We start from the raw sequence: 12,842 nt of genomic DNA, 5'->3' as shown, positions 1-12,842 counted from the left end.
GCTGCCATTTAGTAGACATGCTTTGACTTTGTTCCCATCATCTTACAATGATGCCCTACTTCTTCCCCAGGTGTTGCCATGTTCTGTTGTTTAGGAACCTCTGGCCTAATATCCTAGGAGAACAGACCCTAGTCTTCCGCTAGGGTGGGAGAGGAGTATTAGCTTGGGCATGTGAGGTAGGGGATAAGATCTAAGGGTCTAACTGCAACTTATATGGATTTTAAATGAATTCTTTTAGTTTTAGTACTCTCCTTTCTGCTTTGCTGCCTATTCTTACAGTTCCCTGATGTCTTCAATTCCTGAGCTTTTCAAAGGTTTGAGGACCCAGTCAGCTTATCTTATCCATGTTTCCCCCTTCTGCAGGCTCCTAGTGGTACAAAGAGGTAGACACAGCTCAGTCACTACCCACTCATCCACTTTCTGTCCTCCAAGTGTATCTTTTGTTAACTGATGTTTCCTTTTCTACTCTGTCCTTGAGGGTTTATTAATTTTTTAATTGGTGCCCTATCATAGGTCTTTGGGATAAACGGGCATGTTTAATCTACCACATTTATCTACCCTATAAAAAATAAAGACAAAACATGATATCATTGCATAGATGCAGAAACTGAGACACAGATAATAAGATACATAATCAAAATACTAAATAAACAAGTCATGTTGTTAAGGCTAGAATTTGTTTTCCTACCTCTGACAAGTGTGCTTCTTCTTGAGGCATTGTCTGTGAGGGTTTGTTATGCAACCCCTGTAATTCTTCTCAATAGTGAGTACCATTTGCAGGGACCACTCTAATAGGAGGTGCTCCAAGGAAAGGGAAAAGGGTGAAAGGAAAGGGGCAATTAGGGAGAAAAAAGGCCATCAAGCAATAAGCATGAATTGCAGTATGTAACCACACTTCACCCGGAATTAGGTCTTTAAATGATACAGTGCTGCCATTGCACATTAGAGCACATAACCCCCCATACAGATGGGGTAGAGATAGCACACGACTTGTCCTCGTTTTAATAGGCAGGAAAGTGAAGAGCATCATGATCATGTGTCCCAGCTACTGTGCCAGCTCTGCGACATCTCATTTACTACGTACCAAGAGAGGAAGTCATTCACAGCTCTAAGCAGGACAGTTCAACATGCTTTCCTTTTTGTGAGAATCTGGAGGGGGTGGGGGGGACTTTTGCCTAACACTTGGTAATGCTGGTACAACAGTTATAATAATCTACATGATCACAGCTGTCAGAGACATGAAGATAATTTTCTGATTTCTTTCTCTTTTAATGCTTTCAACAATTCCAGTTTAAAAGAGTCTAACGTATGCTTTTGCTGCGGCTAAGGGAAAGTACTCAGAAAGGAGAAATAGTCAGAGACATAGACAGAAGGTGGTGTCTTGAAAACCTTTTATTCATTAACAAATGTCAACCAAAATCTTTAATGTAGTGAGCTTATTTCAGAGCTTTTTCCTCATTAGAGGAAACAACTGAATGATCTTGTGTCATTATTGTGGAGTGAGTGATTTCTCTCTTCCCCTTCTTTGAACTTTGAAAATAAAATTCTCAATATTTTGAAATTCAACTTTTATATGTTATGTATGGCTTTTTTTTTCTAGTTTATGCTTCCTCTTGTCCAACCTTTATGAAGACTTAGTGATTCTAAACTTTGATTTCTGAGTGGCTTTTAGCTCTTCCTACTGTCTTGTTTCCCAATTTCTTTTTTGCATTAGGAATGGAGTGGGAATGAATTCTCCACCAAAGAATTATGTCTTTTGGGTAGCATTTGAGAACTATAACGCTCATTTGATTCAGATATAAGACTTATGGTGAAATATCATTTTTTATTTGCATTTTACTTTCATAACAGGTTTTCATAAACTATGTTGAGATTCTCAGCTGGAAAGATACAGATTATCATTATCCATGGCTACTTATACTTTGATGCACTTTGATGATATATTTCTGGATTTATACTATATGTGGCTATACAGATGCTGTTATGAGCTGAATCATGCCCCTATTGCCCAAATTCGTATGTTAAAATCCCTAATATCTCAGAATATGACTGACTGCATTTGCACAGAGTGTCTTTGAAAAGGTAATTAAGTCACAGTGAGGACATTTGGGTGGCCTCTATTCCAGTATGACTAGTGTCTTCCTAAGAAGAGGAAATTTGGATTAAAGATAGTTATAGAAGGAAAACCATGTGAAGACACAGGGAGAAGTTGGCCATTTATAAGCCATTAGAAGAGAGGCTTCAGAAGAGAGCAAAGCTACTGAGACTTTGCATTTGGACTTTTACCCTCCAGAACTGTAAGAAAATAGATTCCTCTGGTTTAAGCCAGCTTGTCTGTGATACTTTGTTATGGCAGTCCTAGCAAACTAATATAGATGCCCTTAATTTTGTGATGAAGATAGATTTCACCTCTATTTAACCCAATCACATTCTTTACATAAAAGGAGTGGCATGTTTTTAATATCTGTTGCCTTAAGACCTATCACAGTAGCTGACACATAGAAAGCTCAGCAGTACATGTTGAGTTATGTACACTCCCCTCAATGTCATTCTGGAGGGGGTCCTTGGTTGGGGCCCTAGTTGAGTGATACTGCTGTACGGAAACAAGGCAACAGTGACCTGGGTTGTGAAACAGAAGGCAGACTCAAGTGCAGCCACCTCTGTTGACATTGCTAACTCAGATACTCCATTAACACATTTTAACCAGGAGAGGAAGCCAAAACAACATAAGAACCAACCACATTCTCAGAGCAAACCAGCCATAAGCAACATTACTCCCTGGGGCTTCTCCAAAAAGAGAAGGATGTACTGAGTGACTCTTAGCCCTTCCCACCAGAATGTATAGGTGAGCCAATAAAAACCACACAATCACACAATCAGCTTTCTCAAGAGCTGCTGACAAGGCTGAAAGATCCAAAACGGACACCTGACCCATGTCTGTTGTCAAGACATTATCCACCATAGCAACTAGGCCAGTTTCCATCGCACGTGCTGGTCTACAGCTCAACTGACAAGCAGCCAGAAAGTCAGGATTCTAAATATCAACAGCATCACTCTGTCAGAACCTCTCCTATGACCTTTTTCAGAAAAGGAAAAGTAATGACAAAATGAAAGTTAGCCTGACCATCCATGTTCAGAAAAGTCTTCATTGGTACAGTCTCTGTCTAAAATACTCTGTCCTACAAGGTGGACAATCTTTTTAAAGGGTAATGTGACACTGTGAAACTTATGCTAAAATGATGAAGGTAAAATATGATTTTTTATAAAGATTTATTTATTTATTTATTTATTTATTTATTTATTTATTTATGACACAGAGAGAGAGAGAGAGAGAGGCAGAGACACAGGCAGAGGGAGAAGCAGGCTACATGCAGGGAGCCCAATGTGGGACTCGATCCTGGAACTTCAGGATCACGCCCTGGGCTGAAGGCAGGTGCCTAACTGCTGAGCCATCCAGGGATCCCTAAAATATGATTATTAGAAAGCATTTGTTCTTTATTAAAATAAACAGGAAAAGAAACAAAATTCAAACATCTGTCTTACCAGGTGCTTCCCCTTTAATATTTCTTATCACTGAAATTTGTTCAGTTCTTCATAACAGTAATGACAATTTTTATCTGCCGGCCGGTCCTCCCCCACTTCCACCTCCCTCAGTATTTACTTGCTGTTTCCCTCCATTAGATTGTAGTCTTCGTGAGGGCTGGAACTATCTTTGTGGTATTCACCATTGTATGTTTAGAGCCAATTTTAATGCTTGCCATTTAATAGATGCTCAATAAATATTTTTGAATGATTGCATTAATGAAAAATGTCAGTAGAAACCCAGGAAACAAGCTAATGTTTATTCAGTTTTTATCCTGTTGTGCACCTTAAAAGGTGCTGTCATAGGCTCATCTCATTTGATTCTCAAAACATTAGAATGATGTATTCTGAACACTATTTTTCTGCTGAGAAAACCAAGGCCCAGAGAAGTAGCATATCTCGGTGTTTCTGTACTTCTTGAGAAATCTCTCTCTGTTCCCCTCTTTAGCACTTCGAAAATAAAATTCCCAATATTTTGAAATTCAATTTTTATATATTATGTATGGCTTTTTTTTCTAGTTTATTTTTCCTATTGTTCAACCTTTCTGATGCGTTAGTGATTTTAAACTTTGAGCAATGCTGAGTGAAGGCTGAGGTTGGCTGCAGAGACTATGGCAGCTTAGCTACAAGACAGTCTCTGTAATTTTGTTTTCATTGGTTATTTTCAATATGTTTATTAGGCTGTTAAACTGAACCATGTTGACTGTCTCCAGCCAAGTTTTCTCTAGTGCAAATGGCACATTAACTAGGCAGCTATAGTCAAAGTAGTCAGAACTCCTAGGTGAGCTCTTGAAACCGAAATACTGATGGGCAAGTCATGGGTGGGTCGAAGGTTCAATGAGATCTTTTCCAAACCTCTCTGGTTTGGAAATAGAGTTAGAAACCTCCTGGGGTCAAAGCTTCTGATGAGATTCCTGGAGCTTCTTGGTCCAGGCGTGGGTTTGGAATACTTGGGAAACAGCCGACCACAGGGATCTCAGGGCTCCTCATTCTGGCTCGGTTGGGAAGTGCTGAGCTTCATGAAAAGTAGGACACTTGAGGGGGTTGTGGAGACTTTTTCAAACCTCAACAGGAATTTCAATTGTTCATTTGGGCAAGAGTTTGGGTTTGATTCCTATGTAAGCCTAAATAACTTGTTTTCTACTGACTTTAGATTTTTGGATTTAAATTGTAAGTGTTCAAGTAATATGATCACATAGGAAAATCAATCCATGGTAGTATTTTAGTTTGATGATAATAAAAAGTCAGTGTTTTGCAAATTTTTAGAAAAAGGCAAAAAGTGACATTCTACATAATGAGAGAGAGAGAGAGAGAAACAGAGAGAGGGAGAGAGGATATATGTGTTAGCGTTTTAAAGTATAAAAAATTAGTGTTTTTTAAAATTAAAATGATTTATGGCATAAATGAAATATATAAAATGCTATCCCACCTAGTTCAATTACTGAACTTTTAAAATAAAATAAGTTAGAGTACACTTAAATTTTTTTCTTTGAATAATGTGTCATTCATGAGACTTGATTATGCCTATATTCATGATTTGAGAATTTCATATGAATATAATCACATAAAATGAACACAAATTGAGTGGGTATTCATAGAACTTAATAAATATTCTACCTGGATACCATTGTGAAATAAATAATTTGGCTTAATTTACTGATTCTAATCCAAATGAATTAAAATGTGATGGACTTTTTCTCCCGCTCGGTTAGAATTTAAAGACAATCCATTTCTAATTAAAATCTGTGTGTCACATCAAAATGATATGTTATCAACTGTTTTTGCGTTAATGTAGCTGTTTCTTAAAGTTGGCTTAAAATCTTGCTTTTGCTTTTTAAGGCTGTGATTCTTTAAAATACAGTCAGTGTATTCAACTGATAGCTCCATTGCCTGTAATGTAATATGTATGCTCAGAAAGAGTTGACCACTGGGTAGAGTGGGGAGGGGGAGATTTCTAATTTTTGCTATTTATCAGTTTAATATTCTTTAAAGGCTGAAGTCTTTTGTGTTCATTTTAGTTTAGATTTGCTGTTGGACACTTTTTCTTTAATGTCGATTCAGAGGAGAGATAGATGATTGGTCAATGGATCGATAGGTAGAGAGAAAGATATGCTACCTCTCTAACTGAATATTTTAGCATTATATTTACCATTCTGGATTTATTTTTTAACATTTATTTTTGTGATATTTTTATCACAGCAATTCATCTCTGAGTTATTTCCTGATGAAGATTTCATGATTTTATAAAACAGTAATAAGCACAAGAAACAAACACAAATTTAAAATCATTTTTCATATTTTATAATTGTATATTTAAAAACTAAGTTTTTGAAAACACTGGAAATGATTCATTCAAAAGACCCAGTTTATTTTAATTGGCTAGATATTAATTTAAACCATTTAAGATAGTATATTAACAGTTGCTTTCTTGAACGCCTGTAAAATTCTGCACATTTATACAGTCAAATGCTTTTTAAATAACAGTCTTGCATTTCTGAGACAGTTTTAAACTGTTCTATTTCAAGAACTGCAGTTGAGGGGAAAATCATGACTTTCTGTCTGAGGATGCATTCACTGCTGATTATTTTCTAATTCCATCATGACTGCAATCTAACATGACTTCACATGTCTGTATTTACACATGCATGTGCAGTCACACACAGGCTTTCAAATAGTTTAAAGGTTATTTCCCTGCATGCACAGAGCATTTTCTCTCTCATGATTTGTTCCTGCCTCCTTTTGGCTTCCAGCTTCTCTGCCTTTAAAGTTTCATAGAGAGTACATTTTCAAGTCATTTCAAAATTGTTTTTCCTCTGCTATGTGGAGTAATACGATGTGGGCAGCTAACCATTGAACTGTTTTTAGGATTAAAACATAAACCACAAACTTCTTTTCAGATTGCATTTCTATTTTTTCTTCTCCTGAAGAGAATCAAGAACCAGAAATTCAGTTCTAAATTAATTAAGAGATCATTGTTTGCTGCTTTTCCTCTTCCTGACCTTCTCTTTTCATTGACTCTGAAAGGGAAGTGTGAGCTGCACTCATTTCAAAGGAATGCTTGCAATTTAGTGGTAGATTATGCAAACTCTAATTAGTGATCCACAAGGTGTTGAAAAAACAGGGCTCAATGTGTGGGAAATACTGGGCAGCTCTCTTCCAATAACTTGAAAAACACCTTCTTTGCTTAGATGTGAAGCCACATCTATATCAACATGAAATCCTGATTGAAGTCACATCTACTATAGTTGAAATAGAAAACAAATAAAACGAACAACCAAAGAAGTAAAACACCTTAATTCTAGTTGTGCTTTGTGCATAGAAATCCTTACATACTGCTATTCTATTCAAGTCTTAATTAGAATGTCCCATAGAGCTTTAGGTTTTATAATTTTTAAAAAGATTTTATTTATTTATTTGTAAGAGACAGAGAGAGAGAGAGACAGACAGAGAGAGAGAGCAGCAGAGACACAGGCAGAGGGAGAAGCAGGTTCCTTGCAGGGAGCCTGATGTGGGACTCGATCCCAGGACTCCAGGATCATGATCTGAGCCAAAGGCAGACACTCAACCACTGAGCCACCCAGGCGTCCCTAGGTTTTATAATTTAAGTAATGTTCACCTTTCTTTCATTGACTTCAATCACAGATATTAATAGTCAGCATTGGTGTGCAGCTCTTCACAGAGTGTGTAGCCTAGCTGAGGGGGTGGTGGTAGAAAACAAAAGAGGTATATATGGCTAGCATTTAGAAATAGAATGAACTTCATGTGGTCTCACTTAGCACTGGGATCATTTAGTCTGGAGGAAAAAAGGTAAACTGTTACTATTAAAGAGGTTTTAAGCTGAAAAATTTTATATGCATATCTCATCTTATTACCTAGAACATTTCTGTGCAAAAGGGAGGAAGATATATTATTTCCATCACGCAAAGGAATTCCTACAGAGATCAGAAGTGGTTGTGCAGAGGAGTACTCAGGGAATCATCTACAAAGATGCAATCAGAATTCATATTTCTCTGACTTCAGATTCATGCTCTATCTCCCCATCTCTTCCACTTTGGTTGCTAAGTGATGCTGTGTTACTTTTTTTTCCTTTTTAAAGAATATTTATCGTGGTACTTTATGTAACTGAATATACTACAAACCTGACTTTAAAAAAAAACAACTTTTCTTTTACTTTAGATACCTGTTCCTATAATTGGTTTGCATCTGCACAGTGAGAGAGCTATTCTTTGTCTGCAGCCCAGGCCGGGATTATTCCACTGATTTGTCCAAAATGTCACACTCTGTGAGGGCTTTGCATTTCTCACAAGATAGAGATGCTCCAATAAGAAAGTGGTGGCTTTGCAAATGAGTAGCTATGAGGTTTCATTTCTGTTATGGATTGAGTTCAGAATCATCCCACATACTCTGACCATACACCTGTATGGCCTTGTAGAAGGACCAATGAAACTCGAAGAGCAAACAAGGAATCCAGGGCATACGCTCTTAGAGCTTACTGAGTCATCCTGGGGGAGCTAGGATAAAATTCTGGGTGTGGTACTCAGCCGCTGTGTAATGGGCATAGGGTTAGGCTGTGTTGACTTGCAGTCACTTACTTCTGGATTGTAACTAAATAAGACTGACTAAAAATAAGGTAAGAGCTACATGTAGACATACTTGGATAAGACTTAAAAAAAAAAAAGGAAAGAGAAACTTTTATGGAAACATTGGAATGTGAGAAGCTTTGAGGAAGCCCTTGTGGCAGTGATGTGTGAAATCCATGACCTGATTGTAAACCACTAGTTAGAACTCTGAAAATCATAGGGGAAATACTATTTTCATATTATAAGAACTGAAAAAAAGAGAGCATAGCTTAGCACTTGAATCTAAAATATTAACTGTTCAATGACAGCTACTACTCTAGAAAACTGATCTTTCTGAAATTTATGCCTAATCAGACATTTTTTTAATCCAGAACAAAATATTTAGAAGAGAACATCACATAAACACCATTAAATCAAATCAGGTATACTGCACTGCATAACTTAATAATGTTTTTTAGCATACATTTCTGTACCCTGGATCCCCTGTTTGCTATTTGGGTAAACCCAAATAGTTTGGTCCTTCTGGAAGGCAACCTGTAAGGCCTTAGGATGTGTGCAAGGAATGGGAAGATTCTGAACAGGATCCTGCAATGTTCCCTAAACTGGAGTTAAAAGAGCAATGCTCCTGAAGCCATGAGAGTAACTTAGATGCTTACTGAAGATCACCACCATTAGCTACAGTAGAAGCAATGGACTCACAAAATCATCAGACCAAGCCCCAGCTCTCTTCTTTAAGTTAGCTCGCACTCATAAGCATTTGCAGGGCTCCTCATATGAGAGAAAAGACTTGACAATTTCAGTTCTTCAAACCATTGCCCTCCTGTCACAGTCTCAAAGGTAGTTTTGTGAAGTGAATGTTTAATTTGGTAAGTTTATTTATAAATAGTTGTGTCAGAGAAATAGTTAATCACATGATGATATTACGTCCTCAAAGTAAACTGAGAACACTCTATAAGCTCAGGTTTTGGCAGTGTTCCCAGGTAGTTGCTGCCAAGTCCTCCTGTTCCCAGATGAGTCCAAGTAGGTATCTCCTTCGCTCACTTCTAGGCATGTGTGAAATTGTGCTTTGTGGTACTTGGGCTATGGGTCGTCTGTAAGGGTGAGGTATAAACATCCTTACACACACACAAACACGTGCCATTCTCATAAACTTACAAGCCACTGAATTCTCTGTTACTTGGATTTGTTTATTCACTCATTTACAAAAAGTATTTGTTGAGCATCTACCATGGGGCCGGGCATAAGAAATGACAGTACTGTTTCTGCTTGTAAGGGCCTTGTAGTTTCAGGAAAAAGGTAGAAACTAAACATAAAATGTTGAGGGTCGTGAAAGAGAATGAAGGGTACATACAATATGAGCATGTACTAAGGGCCTAATCTATTAGGGGCACCAGGAAAGGATGAAAAGAGTGATAAATAAGCCAAAGACAATGAAAACAATGTTTTATGGGTCATGTGAACTGACTCCTTTTTAGAAGGAAAGGAGATTAATGGAGCTGGTTGTCTTATCTGCATTATAAAGTTCTTGGTGAAGGTTCCAGATATGAAGGTGGAGATAATTACATGAGACAGTTGAGAACTGAGTTGGGACCAGGCAAGCAAACCAGACAGGACTCAGCTTGAGACCCTCACAGATTCAAGAAGAGAACTGTGTCTATTAAGGACCCACATTTAAGGGAACAGGTGGCCTCTTGTTGATTCCTCCTTTTTGAGACCTTTGTCCTTAGCCTCTTATTCAATGAATTCCCCACCAACAGAGAAGCAAGTGGGTAGGTGTTGCATTTATGAGATAGAAAGCCGAAGTAGTTTTTTTGCCTATTGTTTGGTGATTTTTGGCTCCTCAGGCACAGACAGAAATAATTATAATTCGTCTTGTTTTTCTTCTTTCACAGCATATGTTTGACCTGTTTGTGCTTTTCTTTACAGCTGCAATGTTAATACAGCTGCACTTTCAGAACAGTTTTAGCTACTAATAGTCTTCTGCTGCACACTAAGAAGAATCCCAGAGTAAAACGATATACAATCGAGGAGTTGTGACTATTTTCATAGTTTTCTCACATGTTAACAGAATCCTAAAGCAGATATTTCACACATTGTATTAAATATTGTTAATTAATTAAATGCACTTTAATAAGAACCTACCTGGGCAAATGCACATTAGAGAGAAATGTATTATGCAGTCAGGAGATATGAAATATACAATAGTAACTACAGCATTAGCTAGAGATGCTGTGGGTTACAGGTACAGGGCTGTTGATTACTGAAATATCAGGGAAGGCTATATGAAAGTGGTAATTGGGTTGATTCTTGAAGGATAAGGGAATTTGGAAATGAGAGGGTTGGGGATGAGTCATGAATGTCCATGGGGGACAACTCTGAGCAAATGTTCAGAGGCGGGAATAATAGTAAGAGAAACAAACAAACATGTCCTGTTTTGTTGGTGTTCAGGGAAAGTGAGGCAGAGAAGTGGAAACTAAAGGATGGGGCCAGCTCATGGTTGGTCTTAGATGCCAGGTTGGTGGGAGCACTGGAAGACTTTTAGGAGATTGGCATAAGCAGAGCTATACTTTGGAAAGAGTAACCTGTTTAGTATGGATTTACCTTTAGGAAATGTTGAAAACAGGGCACTCAGGAGATGCTTGCAATGGATTGTCTGAAATAGGGAGGTTGTGACTTCCCAGCGTGGTGTAAGAAACAGCACGAGGATATGGATGGGATAGAGTAACGGCTGTACATAACTGCTTTAATTTTTGTGACATTTTTCTGGTTTATTTTTTAATCTCAAATTAAAAATCTCAAATCTCAATTGTGGTTTTAAGGTGGCATCTATGAGCTTTATCAGTTAGTGAGCCAATTCTCCATGTGCCCCTAGGTGGATCATATGGCATTAGCTCAACTCTGCTTACTCTTTAGGCCATTGGCAACAATCCTGTAAGTTCTTTCGTTATTATTTTCACATATTTACTTGAAATTCATTTTCACATATACTGCCCCTTCTAGAACCTTCTTTCTGTAGTTAGGGTAGTTAGTATTAGTTTTTTGTTTTGTTTTGTTTTGTTTTTATTTTTACAGAAAACCTGCCAGGGCCATAACAAAGAACCTATTGAAGGTTTGTTTCATTTTTTTGTTGTTGTTGTCTCTCAACCTGCCTCAATTTTGACCTTACTAAGGTCTTGAGAATCTAGAATAACAGTAGGGAATTTAATCCAAACTCAAGTAAGTGTGATCAGTCTCCGCTCCCTTGCTTCTCTTCTCCATTCCTCCTCCCTACCAAGAATTCAAGATGGCTTAGAATCAATGGTAGATTCTGGGGATCCCTGGGTGGCGCAGCGGTTTGGCGTCTGCCTTTGGCCCAGGGCGCGATCCTGGAGACCCGGGATCGAATCCCACATCAGGCTCCCGGTGCATGGAGCCTGCTTCTCCCTCTGCCTGTTGTGTCTCTGCCCCTCTCTCTCTCTCTCTCTGTATGACTATCATAAATAAATTTAAAAAAATGTTTAAAAAAAAAAAAGGTAGATTCTGTGCATTTCTAGCACAACTCAGCCTTCAGGTCAACCCAAGACCCTGGACACAACTTCAGATCCATTCTAGAGAGGGATTTGGATGTTTAGGTTGGGTCAGAGCGTAACCGGGCATTGGAGGTGGAGTGAAAGGGGTGATAAGAAGGGAAGGGAATCTCTCAGGACCCCAGAGCTGCCATTCTTAGGTCTGAAATGGACTTCTCCTCTTTTGTTTGCTTGGTGATTCTCTGATCTGAAAAGCCTCCATGAAAAGAGGGTGTGCGCCATGTTGACTAATAGTGTGTGTTCTGGAGATCCCTGATGTGATTTGGCCTCTCTAGCTGTGTGATTTTTAGACAAAATAGGATACAATAATCCCTTTTATTTATTTATTTATTGTTTTACTTTCTATTGTTTCAGTTATCCATGGTCAGGAAGCAGGTGATCTTCCTTCTGATGCACTGTCAGAAAGTCAATAGTAACTTAATAGTACGTCACAGTGCCTACACCACTCACTTCACTTCATTTTGCCTCATAGGCATTTTATTATCTCTCATCATCACAAGGAGAAGGATGAGTACAGTGTGATATTTTGAGAGAGACTACATTCACATAACTTTTATTACAGCATATTGTTATAATTGTTCTATTTTATTATTATTATTAATCTCTTATTGTGTCTAATTTATAAATTAAGCTTATCATAGGTAGGTAGATACAGGCAAAAGCATAGTGTATGTAGGGTTCAGTACCATCTATGATTTCAGGCATCCACTGGGGATCTTGGAATGCATCCCCCATGGCAACTGTAACAGGACTTACCTCATGACGATGGTGTAAGGATCACTCAGAAAGCATTAGAACACCATGCAGTTCCTAACCAGTCTATACCCTTAGGCCTCCAGTCCCCACCCAGAGTTCTCACAAAACTCTGTCCTACTCTAACATAGTATTTTTTGTTAAATAAACACACAGTATTTTATTGTGTCCATTTTTCTCTTTTGACTTGACTGAGCCAGTACAATAATGCTAATATCTCATGTTTGAGGGCCAACAATGTTAGCAGGAACAGTGCTCCTTTACAAATGAGAAGACTGAGGTCTGAGAGGTTCGTCTGCCAAAAATCCCATACCTAGTAAGCAACAGACCAGGACTCAAAGCCAGGTATATTGAGTTGCTG

At 38.1% G+C, this 12,842-nt stretch overlaps 1 protein-coding gene across 3 annotated transcripts in view; it reads right to left on the bottom strand.

Annotated features, from left to right (window-relative positions):
- PDE7B (phosphodiesterase 7B) overlaps positions 1–12,842 on the bottom strand; it is a 309,365-nt gene that overhangs the window by 107,671 nt on the left and 188,852 nt on the right. The window lies entirely within an intron of this gene.

The sequence above is a fragment of the Canis lupus genome, chromosome 1 (assembly GCF_003254725.2).
Source record: "Canis lupus dingo isolate Sandy chromosome 1, ASM325472v2, whole genome shotgun sequence".
Taxonomy (NCBI): Eukaryota; Metazoa; Chordata; class Mammalia; order Carnivora; family Canidae; genus Canis; species Canis lupus.
This window is presented reverse-complemented; position numbering and strand designations above follow the sequence as displayed.